Raw genomic sequence first — 15,142 nt, forward strand, 5'->3', positions numbered from 1 at the left:
ATAAGAGCGTCTGCTAAATGACTAAAATGTAAATGTAAAATGATGCTAACAAAACGTTACATACACTCATTACTGTCACCCACCAGTCAGAAATCTGAGTGAGACCATTAGGGAATGCTGGAACTAAAGAACATTGCACCTTATTTCTGAAGAAAGCAATGTTCGTCCATGTTGCAACAGCAATACGTTCATGCTAATATGTGTTGTAATTGCATGATAGTCAGGCCCCATTTGTAAACAAGCGCTGTTCAGCAGAGTGCTTATTAGCTGGCGGGAGACTTCGAGAAATGTGATTGGTCATGCTTCAAGCAGCAAGAGCTGTATAACCAATGGAATTGGGTGAATAATTTCAACATCTCATCCCCTTCGCTTTATGTGATGTTTTGCACCTAACTATATTATATTACATGTTTGATTTGGTTATAAACCAAAACAAATGTCCTTCCTTTTCACTGGTGGGTAAAACCAATGAGTAACCTAACAGAACAAATTGTGTGAGATGCTTGTCCCTGGCTTCCATGTAAATGTCTTCCACCTGCCTCTTCATTGATTTGTGCATATTTTGTGAGATGTAGCATTTCACTCTCTCTCTCTCTTTCTCCCTTCACACCTCTCGTCGCCAAGGTCCCAGGTGGATTCAGAGCAGCCCAATTTGTCATTGACTTGTCAGGCCTGAATAAGACAAACTGCTCCATGCTCATTTATCTGTTATAACACCATACCCTGAGGATTCTGGGTCAGGGGCTCACTGAGGGGATACGTACGTTACAATGTATTGCTGATGTTAGAGGTTCATGTAAAAAGATATGATAGTACCATAATATCATGTGTATTCTCTAGGATGTACTGCCCAACAATATTGTAGTGCTCTTCATGTAATGGCTTTCGTCGGTAGAAGGAGAGGAGGACCAAAGCGCAGCGTGGTATGTATCCATATTTATTAGAATACTTCTTCAATACAAACAAAACAATAAACAGACGAAAACCAACGAAGCTACAGTCCTGAACTAGAGGACATAGAACACATGAACGCACGAACAGGAACAATCACCCACAAACAAACAGTGAAAACAGGCTAACTTAATATGGTTCCCAATCAGAGACAACGTAAAACACCTGCCTCTGATTGAGAACCATATCAGGCCAAATGACAACCTAAACATAGAAACACATAACATAGACTACACCCACCCAGCTCACGTCCTGACCAACTAAACAAAGACTAAACAAAGGAAATAAGGTCAGGAACGTGACAGTAACCCCCCCCCCCCCCCAAGGTGCGGACTCCGGCCGCAAAACCTGAACCTATAGGGGAGGGTCTGGGTGGGCATCTGTCCACGGTGGCGGCTCTGGCGCTGGACGTGGCCCCCACCCCACCATAGCTAATCCCCGCTTCCGTGGCCTCCTCGGAATGGCGACCCTCCGAAATAACCCCACTGTACTGATGGGCGCCTCTGGACAGAGGGGCAGCTCCGGACTGAGGTGCAGCTCCGGACTGAGGGGCAGCTCCGGACTGAGGGGCAGCTCCGGACTGAGGGGCAGCTCCGGACTGAGGGGCAGCTCATGACTGAGGGGTAGCTCATGACTGAGGGGTAGCTCATGATTGAAGGGCAGCTCATGACTGAGGGGTAGCTCATGACTGAGGGGTATCTCATGACTGAGAGGTAGCTCATGACTGAGGGGTAGCTCATGATTTAAGGGCAGCTCATGACTGAGGGGTAGCTCATGGCTGAAGGGCAGCTCAGGCAGCTCCTGACTGGCGGGCGGCTCTGGCAGCTCCTGACTGGCGGGCGGCTCTGGCAGCTCCTGACTGGCGGGCGGCTGTGGCAGCTCCTGACTGGCTGGCGGCTCTGGCAACTCCTGACTGGCGGGCGGCTCTGGCAACTCCTGACTGGCGGGCGGCTCTGGCAGCTCCTGACTGGCGGGCGGCTGTGGCAGCTCCTGACTGGCGGGCGGCTCTGGCAACTCCTGACTGGCGGGCGGCTCTGGCAACTCCTGACTGACGGACGGCTCTAGCGGCTCCTGACTGACGGACGGCTCTAGCGGCTCCTGACTGACGGACGGCTCTGAAGGCTCAGGACAGACGGGCGGCTTTGAAGGCTCAGGACAGACGGGCGGCTTTGAAGGCTCAGGACAGACGGGCGGCTCAGAGGGCGCTGGGCAGACGGGCAGCTCAGACGGCGCTGGGCAGACGGGCAGCAGAGGCGGCGCTGGGCAGACGGGCAGCGCAGGCGGCAGCTCAGACGGCGCTGGGCAGACGGGCGACGCTGGGCAGACAGGCAGCGCAGGCGGCGCTGGAGAGACGGCAGACTCTGGCATGCTGAGGCGCACAGTAGGCCTGGTGCGTGGTGCCGGAACTGGTGGTACCGGGCTAAGGACACGCACCTCAAGGCTAGTGCGGGGAGCAGCAACAGGGCGTACAGGGCTCTGGAGACGCACAGGAAGCTTAGTGCGTGGTGCCGGAACTGGTGGTACCGGGCTGGAGACACGCACCACAGGGCGAGTGCGTGGAGGAGGAACAGGGCTCTGGAGACGCACTGGAAGCCTGGTGCGTGGTGTTGGCACTGGTGGTACTGGGCTGGGGAGAGGAGAGGAGGTGGCACCGGATAGACCGGACTGTGAAGGCGTACTGGAGCTCTTGAGCACCGAGCCTGCCCAACCTTACCTGGTTGAATGCTCCCCGTAGCCAGGCCAGTGCGGGGAGGTGGAATAACCCGCACTGGGCTGTGCTGGCGAACCGGGGACACCATGCGTAAGGCTGGTGCCATGTACACCTGCCCGAGGAGACGCACTGGAGACCAGATGCGTTGAGCCAGCTTCATGGCACCTGGCTCGATGCCCACTCTAGCCCGGCCGATACGAGGAGCTGGGATGTACCGCACCGGGCTATGCACACGTACAGGAGACACCGTGCGCTCTTCCGCATAACACGGTATCTGCCCTCTGGGAGGACCAAAGCGCAGCGTGGTATGTATCCATATTTATTAGAATACTTCTTCAATACAAACAAAACAATAAACAGACGAAAACCAACGAAGCTACAGTCCTGAACTAGAGAACATAGAACACATGAACGCACGAACAGGAACAATCACCCACAAACAAACAGTGAAAACAGGCTACCTTAATATGGTTCCCAATCAGAGACAACGTAAAACACCTGCCTCTGATTGAGAACCATATCAGGCCAAATGACAACCTAAACATAGAAACACATAACATAGACTACACCCACCCAGCTCACGTCCTGACCAATTTAACAAAGACTAAACAAAGGAAATAAGGTCAGGAACATGACACTTCAGCCCTGCCCCCGATGGGCCACAGTATGTGTATGGTTATCACATCTGCTTTAGCTGGTCAAGGTCCGGATGATCTGTTGAAAAGTAGAAATAGGTGTTTTGGCACTAGGTTGGGTCAAATGGCTGCATACATCGCAGCCCTCCAGGATATGTATTGATACTGGAGCAGGGAAAAGGGAAAACATATGTTGCTATCCTTCCCCAAAGGGATACGGTACTGTGACTCTGTCTGAACAGCCCAAGGGCATGGTGTCCAGCGGAAGAGAAAATGACAACATATTCCATATTTCCAGTGACATTCTTGAAACCTTGCTAGAATGTTGCATACAGCATTAGTTGAGATGAATCACATTTAGGCCATTATTACTGTAGTTTTTAACTGGTCAATGTGAGACTACAAAGACACATTCATTAAGTTGTATTTAATTGTGATGAATGATAAGAAGGCCCAAAGAGTTCCACCTGACATGTAAGTTACACTGCTGTTAAGAAATTGAACTGATCTGTATTGCCTCTCATCTCCTTGAGAGAGCATTGCTTTGGGGTCTGCTGTAAGTGCAACTCCCTCCATTCTCTCTGGGGGAATTTATTGACGGCTACAGATACAGGATCTTACAGTTTTTTTTACAATCGCTAAGATCCATTTCTCAATACGTAGGTCACTTTTTCAAAACTCTTCACACAGTTCTCCTAACCAACTTTCAGTTTGGCACAGCAGTTCGTTTCACATCCAAAATACACTAAAACTACCAAAACACTTCATACACGTCTCAAATCAACTCATTCTTCCATAACACTAGCAAACGTTGTCACCCAACACGCACACTTTGTCACTCATAAAACAATGACCTAAAAAACACTAACAACCGGTAGCATTACACAATGTTTTCTTTTGTAAAATGTCTTTACAAAACAAGAATGACACCACTCTACCGTTTAGTCATCCAGCATTCATTGCGGCAGGTAGCCTAGTGATTAGAGTGTTGGACCAGTAACTGAAAGGTTGCAAGATCGAATCCCTGAGCTGTCAAGGTAAAAATCTGTCGTTCTGCCCCTGAACAAGGCAGTTAACCCACTGTTCCTAGGCCGTCATTGTAAATAAGAATTTGTTCTAGTTGTCTAGTTAAATAAATAAAATATATATAACATTTAAAAACTTGAAAAATTGTGTCTAGGAGGGACATTTGATCATGTGGATGGTGGTCATAAACCTTCCACCTCCATGAGGAAAATGATTCCTCTATGGGGTTAAGGAATGGAGAGTAAGGTGGGAGGAAATGTGACACCATCCTGGGATGGGCTGCAAACCACTCTGTGACTGCATGGGAGTGGTGAAATGCACACTGTCCCATACAATTTCAAACGTTGGCCGATTTCGCCTCACTGCAACTCTTTCCTCACCTGGCACAACATAGAGGTCACCCAGGAATGAAATGAGACGCTCTGTGTTGTATGGCCCAATTAGTGGTTTGTGTAACCACAATCCATCAGAGGATATTGCTGCACACATTGTGATGTTGGCACCCCTCTGGCCCAGGATATCCACTGTGGCTCTTTTCCCAATCACATTCCTTCCTCGCCGCTGTGTTTTGGCCAAGTTAAAACCAGCCTCATCCACAAAGATGAATATGTAGGATGTTTGCCTGGCTTCAATGTAGGATGACTCTCTAAAATGAATCCACAAGGCAACATAAGTGTTAGCCTATTACGGTAGCTTACATTATAACTAAAAACATGCCATTGTGTTCTCAAAGGAAAGAGTCTACAACTGTTTCAGGAATCTAGAAATAGTTGTTATGCTTACATTGTGAATATTTCCAAATGTAATGTTGTCTGCCAACACTCTGTCCTGAATCTCTGTGAGTTTTATGCCATAGTGTCTGATGACCATATCAACGATTGCAGTTTTCTGAACAGCAGTGAAAATCCTACCTCTCCTGCCTGTGGGAGGCAACCGTTGGGTCCTAAGCAGAAATACAAAAGCAATTACACACAAGTGGGTTTGGAGGCTTTGCTCAATTTACTTCTGTAATGTGCAGTTCAGTCAGATGCCCTTGCAGAATGCACATCTTACCTGTTGTTTTGCCGGAAATTTCTCACAATAAATGCCACTGTTGAGAGTTCCAGATTTGGCTGCACTCTCAGACCAGCCTCTCTCATTGATAGACCATGATTTATTACATTATAAATCATAGTAGCCCTAATCTCATCTGAGACTACAGCTCTTGATCTTCTTCTCAGTCTTCTTCCACCATGCGTACGTACTCCTCTCCCTCTCCCTCTCCCAGCCACTCTTCTTCCTCTTTCAGCCACTTCTCCAGCTCTGGCTGGGTCCATGTTTACATTACAGTACAGCATTATTCCTAAGATGTCCCCTTTTGTATAGATGGTAATGAAATTGAAAGACTAACACCTGGGTGTTCAGCTACAATGGGAATCAGCTGTGGTTGGTCTAATTGTTTAGATAGTATTTCATTTTTTAGATTTGGAATATATTTCAACACGGTATTACTGTAGAAATGTAGCAAATTGCTGTCTTATTCAATGTTGTGTTATGTTAGGTTTTGAACTTAAGTTTAACATTTTTTAAAAGAGTATGTAAACATGTGCAAATTGTCCTGTTGGTACATAGAGTTTTTGTGGTGGCTGTGTCTGAGTGAGAAAATAATTCATGACATTTGAAAGATGTAGTCATTGAATGCATTTTGTGCCAAAGCAATGAAAAATTATCCACAGTTTATCCCACATAGACTGCTGTTGTGCTCACTGTGTGAAGAGTTTAGGAAAAGTGACCTAAGTATTGAGAAATGGGTCCTAGCGATTGTAAAAAAAAACTGTAACTTGATCACTCTTTTGTTGCTGACAATTTTCCTGCACCCCAATGCAGATGAGCTTCCTGATTTAAATAAATTAGCTGAAAACCCACACTAACATACGGTTATATTAACAGTATTGCACTTTTCATGTAACCTACTTTTGGCCAGCTAATAGCCTAACCACCAATCAAGCAACATTATAGACAAAAAATTACAATAGTGTTGCTGCAGGATTATTTGGCTATCACAATATAGGTCAAATTAAGATCCTCTGAGCCCCAGGATTAATGAGTGTCCAGTAACTCCAACACACTGTGTCAACCAGGGGAGCACTTGGACATGAGTATTTGAAGAGGGCCATATTGATATCCTGATGTCAATCATGACACGGCTGCAGACAGGGCTCTAGGGTTCCATTGGGACGCCCCACTATACTCCACCTCCCAAAGGCCTGCTCTTGGGAAAGAAGAGCATTACGGGGTTATTACACCGGACTGGATTGATGGAAGAAAGTTTTCACTCACATGATCCTCTGTATTTCACAACACCGTGCTTGAGAACGTACAGTATGGCTCTGAATACATACATAGTGGAAGAATAGCCCCTTATTTAATATTTTTGGTTCACGTGCGTGTCTTTAACACATCTTAATTTGATGAAAGACAGTCCATTAACAGAAGACACTCTCTCCATCTACCCTCTAATTGAGGCCAACCTTTCAGCTGTCTCTAGTGTGCCACTTCAATATGCTGTTCTTGATCATTCTCCCCTCTTTTAATCCACCTGTTTGAGGTGACACTCTTTACATACGCGTGTAAGACACTGTTTGTGTGGAGGGAGCATGCATCTGAGTATGTGTGGAGGGAGCATGCGTGTGTGGAGGGAGCATGTCTCTGTGTGTGTGTGTGTGTGTGTGTGTGTGTGTGTGTGTGTGTGTGTGTGTGTGTGTGTGTGTGTGTGTGTGTGTGTGTGTGTGTGTGTGTGTGTGTGTGTGTGTGTGTGTGTGTGTGTGTGTGTGTGTGTGTGTGTGTGTGCGTGCGTGCAGTATGCATCAGACTGTTGTCTTATGTTTCCTGGTTCTTGTCAGACTTGATTAATAACACATCTCCCGTAAACAAGAGCATTAACACCAGCTTTTTGTTTGTCTTCCTAATTCACGGTGTTGGGAGATGCTTAGTGCTGACAGTTGTATTTATGATGAAAATATAAACTGTCACTTCACATCTCCAGAAAAAAGCTGACCTCCATGGCTTTATTCGGTTCATGTTTCTTTTCCTCACAGACCCCCCTCTACTTCACATTATGTAAAGTATATTATATGCAGGCATTCCATCCACTTACCGCTAGCCAATTTAACAAACGCTACTTTGCTACACGGTAAGACAGCATTCTTATTTAATGCAGGAGTATATTTTGCAAAAGCCAAAACACCATTACAGTCCACTGTCTTAATTGACAGCTACAGTTAGAACTGCTTCTATCCATACAGTGTCTACTAACCCCTTTCCCAATTTGGCAACTAGCAATAGTCTAACAATAATGGCTTAAAAACTGAAAATTGCTTTTCTTGGAGTAATGGCTTTGTCAAGTTGAAGAGAAAGGAGAGCTGGAAAGAGGCAGTTTTGGGGCAGGTGGGTCTGTTCATGACACTGGGCTGCTTTTCAAATTCCCTCTCTGTCTGTCAATCTTTTACAGGACTTTAAGACAGTCAATGTCTACATTGTAAGTCGCTTGCATTAAAATGTCTCCATAGTGTTGTGATATAGTATACTCCTATATACAATGTTCTCTATCATATATAACACAGCTGATATGGAGGTGTTGTGTGTTGGGAGGAGCACACAGCAGGACTCAGAGAGGCTTCCCCAGTAGATGTCAGTAGAACATTCCGAGCCCAAATGTTTCAACTCCACCGTTTGCTTTGGAATGACCCCCAGAATAACCAATGCCAAGCCTTGTGAAAGGAAGTGAATGGGAATAATAATGAACAATATCATGAGGGAAACAAACAGACAAACACACTGAGAGCTTGCGAACGATAACATCCCTCTTATACAAGATCTAATCGTAGAAAATAATTATTTCCAGACGTCGCTTAGATCATTGTCTCATAATAAAAAGATCCCATCAGCTTCACAATGAATTTGAACAACAAGAGAAGGACTGTACATCTCAAGAGGCCAGAAGAGGCCATTACAAACAATCCTTTGCACCGTGCCTTGTGCTGAAACAACAGCCAGTAAGAATTTTGAGGTTGAGAGGGCGGGATATAGGAGATGACAGTGTAAAGTGTAAAGTACATGCATGTGTCTGTGTGATGGGCTGTACATGTAAACAAAGGCCGGCTGCTGCTCGGTAACCGAGGTGCATGAGCAGTCAGGGTCGTCATGCACCCCAAAATTATGAGGTGGCACAAAGTACAGTGCCTTGGGAAAGTATTCAGGCCCCTTCCCTTTTTCCACATTTTGTTACTTTACAGACTTATTCTAAAATGTATTAAATATTTTTTTCTCTAATCAATCTACACACAATACCCCATAATGACAAAGCGAAAAGAGGTTTTTAGAAATGTTTGAAAATGTATTACAAATAAAAAACAGAAATACCTTATTTACATAAGTATTCAGACCCTTTGCTATGAGACTCGAAATTGAGCTCAGGTGCATCCTGTTTCCATTGATCATCCTTGAGATGTTTCTACAACTTGATTGGAGTCCACCTGTGGTAAATTCAATTGATTGGACATGATTTGGAAGGGCATACAGTACACCTGTCTATATAAGGTCCCACAGTTGACAGTGCATGTCATGAAGTCGAATAAATTGTCCGTTGAACTCCAAGACAGGATTGTGTCGAGGTACAGATCTGGAGAAGGGTACCAAAAGGGCCTTAGTCTGGGAGGTGACCAAGAACCCGATGGTCACTCTGACAGAGCTCTAGAGTTCCTTTGTGGAAATGGGAGAACCTTCCAGAAGGGCAACCATCTCTGCAGCACTCCACCAATCAGTCCTTTATGGTGGAGCAGCCAGACGGAAGCCACTCCTCAGTAAAAGGCACATGACAGCCCGCTTGGAGTTTCCAAAAGGCACCTAAAGACTCACAGACCATGAGAAACAAGATTCTCTGGTCTGATGAAACCTAAATGTTATTATTTTGCCTGAAATCCAAGCGTCACGTCTGGAGTAAACCTGGGACCATCCCTACAGTGAAGCATGGTGGTGGTAGCACCATACTGTGGAGATGTTTTTCAGCGGCAGGGACTGGGAGAATAGTCAGGATCGAGGGAAAGATGAATGGAGCAAAGTACAGAGAGATCATTGAAGAAAACCTGCTCGAGAGTACTCACGACCTCAGACTGTGATGAAGGTTCACCTTCCAACAGGACAACGACCATAAGCACACAGCCAAGACAACTCAGGAGTTGCTTCGGGACAAGTCTCTTAATGTCCTTGAGTGGCCCAGCCAGAGCCTGGACTTGAACCGATCTAACATCTCTGGAGAGACCTGAAAATATCTGTGCAGCAACGCTCCCCATCCAACCTGACAGAGCTTGAGAGGATCTGCAAAGAAGAATGTGATAAACTCCCCAAATAAAGGTGTGCTAAGCTTGTAGCATCATACCCAAAGGTACTGAGTAAAGGCTCTGAATACTTCTAAGAAGTATTTGCTTTGTCATTATGGGGTATTATGTGAAGATTGATGAGGGGAGAATAATTTTTATTTTTATTTTTTTAGAAAAGGCTGTAACATAACAAAATGTGGAACAATTCAAGGGGTCTGAATACACTCCGAATGCACTGTACATGAGGGTGGCTGGGTGCTGGTTGGGGCATTTTGCACTTTTCAAGCACCTGAAACAGCCTTTTCCTGCAATCTAGACCCATAATCATTATGTTTAATTATATGTCAAAATGTGTCTATTTTTCTGCATGTCTAAACATACCTCTTGTGCTTTCTGTATCCTCCTGACTGGTGGTTCTTTTGTTAAAGAAACTAAATATGCTTCTCTGCATCTCTGCTAAAATCTGGGTAAAGATTGAAATGAATGTGAGTCTTATTCAGTACATTTAGTAATTGCTTGTTTTTCTAAAGTGTACCAACCTTGTCAGAAATCATGCCAGCTAAGATAGTTAGACAAGCTAGCTACTCTAACTTGATTGATAGCCTGTATGCCATCAAAATTGCTTGGTGACTAGTAAGTAGTATTACAAAGAAACAACAACAATAAATAAAAAATGAAACGACAAATCTGAGGACGCCCATGTGCTCCCTATGATCTTGACGCCTCTGTGCGCAGTCAATGCTGTGCTCATAGAGCATGAGGAGGCATTGTTCTGGGGTAGGTTAAGTCGTTTTAACCAGCGGCTAAACAAATCTCATATCACTGAGAGTGGTGTGCAGTTCAGCACGTACGGTCAAATGGCTAAACTCCTTTTAATCCTCCTCTGCATAGGTGTGTTTTGAAGACGATCAGCCAGCAGCTTTACCTTCTTCTTGACTTTCTCCCCCAGTTTTCTTGCTCACGCGTCGTGTGCGCTCTCCATGGTGCTGAAAGGCATCCACGTAATCCGCTCAAACAAACAGCCTTGGCTACCCAGACGACATTTCACAAGTAATGCAAATCAATTTTAGGCACATTCAGCGCACAAACAATGCAACCATGAATGGACATATATCATTTGTGTAGTATATAATATAATTATCACGCAGTTTGCAACTCTGCATACAATCAGTGCATAACATCACCGTCGGTTTTGTTCGTCAAAAAGCAAGACAGGTACGCAGTGGATTTCACCGGCAACAAATATTCTATGAAATTCTGCACTGTGCACCGCCCCCCTCTAACTCTCCAACTCTCTCTCTCTCTGTCTCTCACATACGCTCTCTCCTCCCTCGCCACTTTCTCCAGCCAAGAAGCCAGCTTTGCCTCCCCAGCTTTACTCTACAAGCATGTCCTCAGACGTGCAGCCGTGTGATGAAGCGAACCAACTAACTTCCAGAGAGCACCGGATGAAGGAAACCCGCTGCACGAGTAGCAGAAAAGCCTGAGAGCAGGTAATTAACTCAACAACATATGTCCCGCAAATCTTAAGGATGTTTGGTTAGAGAATGGAGAGAAATGCGCACGATAAAAATTCGCTCAGTCAGTGTACCGGCGCATAACATTCATGTGTAATGTAATCGTGCAATCTTTATAGTAGACTGTACCTTTGGAAGTGTTTATATCAATTTACTTGGGATACATGTATAATGTATCAACATCAGTCGTGGCAGGATACTGACAGAACTTTGTGCGCAACAAGCAAGGTTCGACTTGACCTATGGTATATGAGGGTCTTTCTTGGGCATTCACTACATTATACTGAATCAACCGATGCTATACAATACACAATGTCGTATAGGAGTCATATTTCCTATCGGAGGATGTAATACACGTGTTTATCAGTGACATGGGAGTGGAGATGGTTTGCGCTTTAGATATAGTCATCTGCATATTGTGCCATGCCATGATGCGGAATGGAATTGTCACATTGCGCAATGAAATTCAGCTTAGCAAGTAAATAAATTATCATAGTGCTATGGATTGCTTTCTATTACCTCCTGTTGTCGTCAATATTGGAAAGATTCTCTTTTATTTTGGAAAAGTAAAAAGTATTTTATTCTCATATGATCCATATCTTCTTTTCAGTGGATTGTTTCTGCATCCAACAAAAAATGAAACGATATATACAAGGGTATACAATGTTACGATAATAAATCTTTAATTCGTTGTCTTAATAATTACAATGATCATACATGGAATATTATATTTTCCACCATTTGCATGTCTGTTGCCGATCCATCCATGGAACGATTCCTTTCTCTATAGGAATGGTATTGCGCATCCCCGTGCCAGGCACCTCTCCAGGAAGACAGCAAGCATTTCGTGAGAGTTGGCTAATTGTTTTTCAAAGCAAGTTCAACAGTATCGAATTTCCCGCTTGGGCTAGTACAACTGTATTGCGTTAAGATGTTATTCTATTGTGCAACACAAAGAGTGTATACCATTTAAATTGCATTGATTTGTGTTTTGTATATGTTAATGTGTTTATATATTTAAAATAAAAATATAAAATAATCGTAGTCATTTTGCAGTGAAGTATGAAGCATCCGGAAGTTGACGCATGATTTTGACTCGATGTCCTTGATTTGGAGACCTTCATACCTCGTGTGCAAATACGATTCTGTCCATACAGAATGGTATTGCTGTGTCCCCTACCCCACAAAGGAAGACAGGGAATAGTTTGTCGATTTCGTCGTCAGCTACCATTAATTTATGCATCCCACCATCATAACGATAAATGGACAGCACGCTGCATGAACATACGTGCTGGAATATGTTAAAGAGAGGATCTTCAATTATTTCACCCAATGCGCAATGAGTTTACTCGTGGTTGTTTTGCAGTGGTGGTGAGAGAAGGGTTACGATTTAGTGACAAACAACAGGGTTTGTTCGACTGTGATGAAGCTGCATGTCTCACTGAATGTGCGCGTAAAAGCGCGCTTGGCACTGCGTGAGCAACCCCGAAGGATGCGTTTGGAATATGGCTGGTGTATGTTGACACAGATTAGCAGATTGTATGATTGTATAACTGACAGCATTAACAGGATTGAAATCAGTGAGTGACTCCAGATTTCTCAACAGATCAGATAAGGGGGCTTGCCTCATTATCTAGGTTGCATGACGTGTTCCCGAAATTGCGTCAAAGTGTTCCCGAAACTTGCGTCAAGTTTTGAAATGAGCCACTGCTTTTGTGTTTTGAGGTCGCTGGAAGCTGGTGCAATTCCTCACGATACCGTCACAGTCGTGTCAAGCTTTTTGAGGTTGGAAAATAAGAATGTGCTTTGCATCGATTACCATCTCCATGTGATGTATGGGTCCCTGTGATCTCCAATAAAAAAACTCTGGTCACGCAGTGGGAGAATAAATGTGCCTGGCTATTCATAAATAGCCCCATAGACACAGATAAGGATATGCATTTATCAGATCAGGTTAAGGACAGACTGTCTCGACTGTCCCATCTGTAACCTGTGAAATATGATTGTTTCTGATCGAGTTGATAGGTGATGAGAAAAAAACATTCTTTATTTTATAGGTGAAGAATCTGTGCTGCATTACTTATTGGTCTCCCAAGTCTAAATGACGTTGGCCATTTAACAGATTGGATAGGGGGTGAACCCTTTGAAGACGGATGCAAATGTACCTCTTGCTAATGTGTCTGGTGTGTTTGATTAATTAGTGCACTTGATGCATTTGAGGTCCAGGTGCAGGTTGAAAAACGTGGTCATCATTTATAACAAAAAGGCATGGACTCTGCACTCTCTCTTTTACTTGCGTAAGTGCGCTGGTAATTATTAGGAACAATGTTACCCTGAATTCATTGTTGAAATTAATTGGTTTTGTGACATAAAGACTGCGCAGACAACACTAGACCAATTGAATACTGAATAATTGTTGGTAGTGGTTTGGTTCTTGCAAAGTGTATTTGGTTCTGGTACAGCTTGGCTGATAGGGTGCATTCTGGTGCTCACAATTAAGAGCTTTTAACAGAATGGTTATTTGCATTGCCTTTGCGCAATATTCGCAAAATAACATGCACGAGTAACCTAAAGTCAGCAAAAAAAGAAACGTCTCTTTTTCAGGACCCTGTCTTTCAAAGATAATTCGTAAAAATCCAAATAACTTCACAGATCTTCATTGTAAAGGGTTTAAACACTGTTTTACATGCTTGTTCAATGCCCCATAAACAATGAATGAACATGCACCTGTGGAACGGTCGTTAAGACACTAAACTTAGGACACTAAAGAGGCCTTTCTACTGACTCTGAAAAACACCAAAAGAAAGATGCCCAGGGTCCCTGCTCATCTGCGTGAACGTGCCTTAGGCATGCTGCAAGGAGGTATAAGGACTGCAGATGTGGCCAGGGCAATAAATTGCAATGTCCTCACTGTGAGACGCCTAAGACAGCGCTACAGGGAGACAGGATGGACAGCTGATTGTCCACGCAGTGGCAGACCACGTGTAACAACACTTGCACAGGATCGTACATCTGAACATCACACCTGCGGGACAGGTACAGGATGGCAACAACAACTGCCCGAGTTACACCAGGAACGCACAATCCCTCCATCAGTGCTCAAACTGTCTGCAATAGGCTGAGAGAGGCTGGACTGAGGGATGGTAGGCCTGTAGTAAGGCAGACATCACCGGCAACAACGTTGCCTATGGGCACAAACCCACCGTCGCTGGACCAGACAGGACTGGCAAAAAGTGCTCTTCACTGACAAGCCGCGGTTTTGTCTCACCAGGGGAAATGGTCGGATTCACGTTTATTGTTGAAGGAATGAGCGTTACACCGAGGCCTGTACTCTGGAGCGGGATCGATTTGGAGGTGGAGGGTCCGTCATGGTCTGGGGCGATGTGTCACAGCATCATCGGACTGAGCTTGTTGTCATTCTAGGCAATCTCAATGCTGTGCATTACAGGGAAGACATCCTCCTCCCTCATGTGGTACCCTTCCTGCAGGCTCATCCTGACATGACTTTCCAGCATGACAATGCCACCAGCCATACTGCTCTTTCTGTGTGTGATTTCCTGCAAGACAGGAATGTCAGAGTTCTGCCATGCCAGAGAAGAGCCCGGATCTCAATCCCATTGAGCACGTCTGGGACCTGTTGGATCGGAGGGTGAGGGTGGAAGAGTGGGGTAAAATCTCACAGCAAGAACTGGAAAATCTGGTGCAGTCCATGAGGGGGAGATGCACTGCAGGACTTAATGCAGCTGGTTGCCACACCAGATACTTACTGTTACTTTTGATTTTGACCCCCCCTTTGTTCAGTGACACATTATTCCATTTCTGTTTGTCACATGTCTGTGGAACTTGATCAGTTTATGTCTCAGTTGTTGAATCTTGTTATGTTCATACAAATACTTACACGTAAAGTTTGCTGAAAATAAATGCAGTTGACAGTGAGAGGACGTT

At 44.7% G+C, this 15,142-nt stretch overlaps 1 protein-coding gene across 1 annotated transcript in view; it reads left to right on the forward strand.

Moving 5' to 3' along the window:
- Window positions 1-11,025: 11,025 nt before the first annotated feature.
- LOC139565922 (muscarinic acetylcholine receptor M2-like) overlaps window positions 11,026-15,142 on the forward strand; it is an 81,140-nt gene continuing 77,023 nt past the window's right edge. Inside the window, exon 1 of the mRNA XM_071386616.1 lies at window positions 11,026-11,173. The gene's annotated coding sequence lies outside the window, so the exon portion shown is untranslated. The remainder of the gene's footprint in view (window positions 11,174-15,142) is intronic.

This window comes from Salvelinus alpinus, chromosome 37 (genome assembly GCF_045679555.1).
Source record: "Salvelinus alpinus chromosome 37, SLU_Salpinus.1, whole genome shotgun sequence".
NCBI classification, from domain to species: Eukaryota; Metazoa; Chordata; class Actinopteri; order Salmoniformes; family Salmonidae; genus Salvelinus; species Salvelinus alpinus.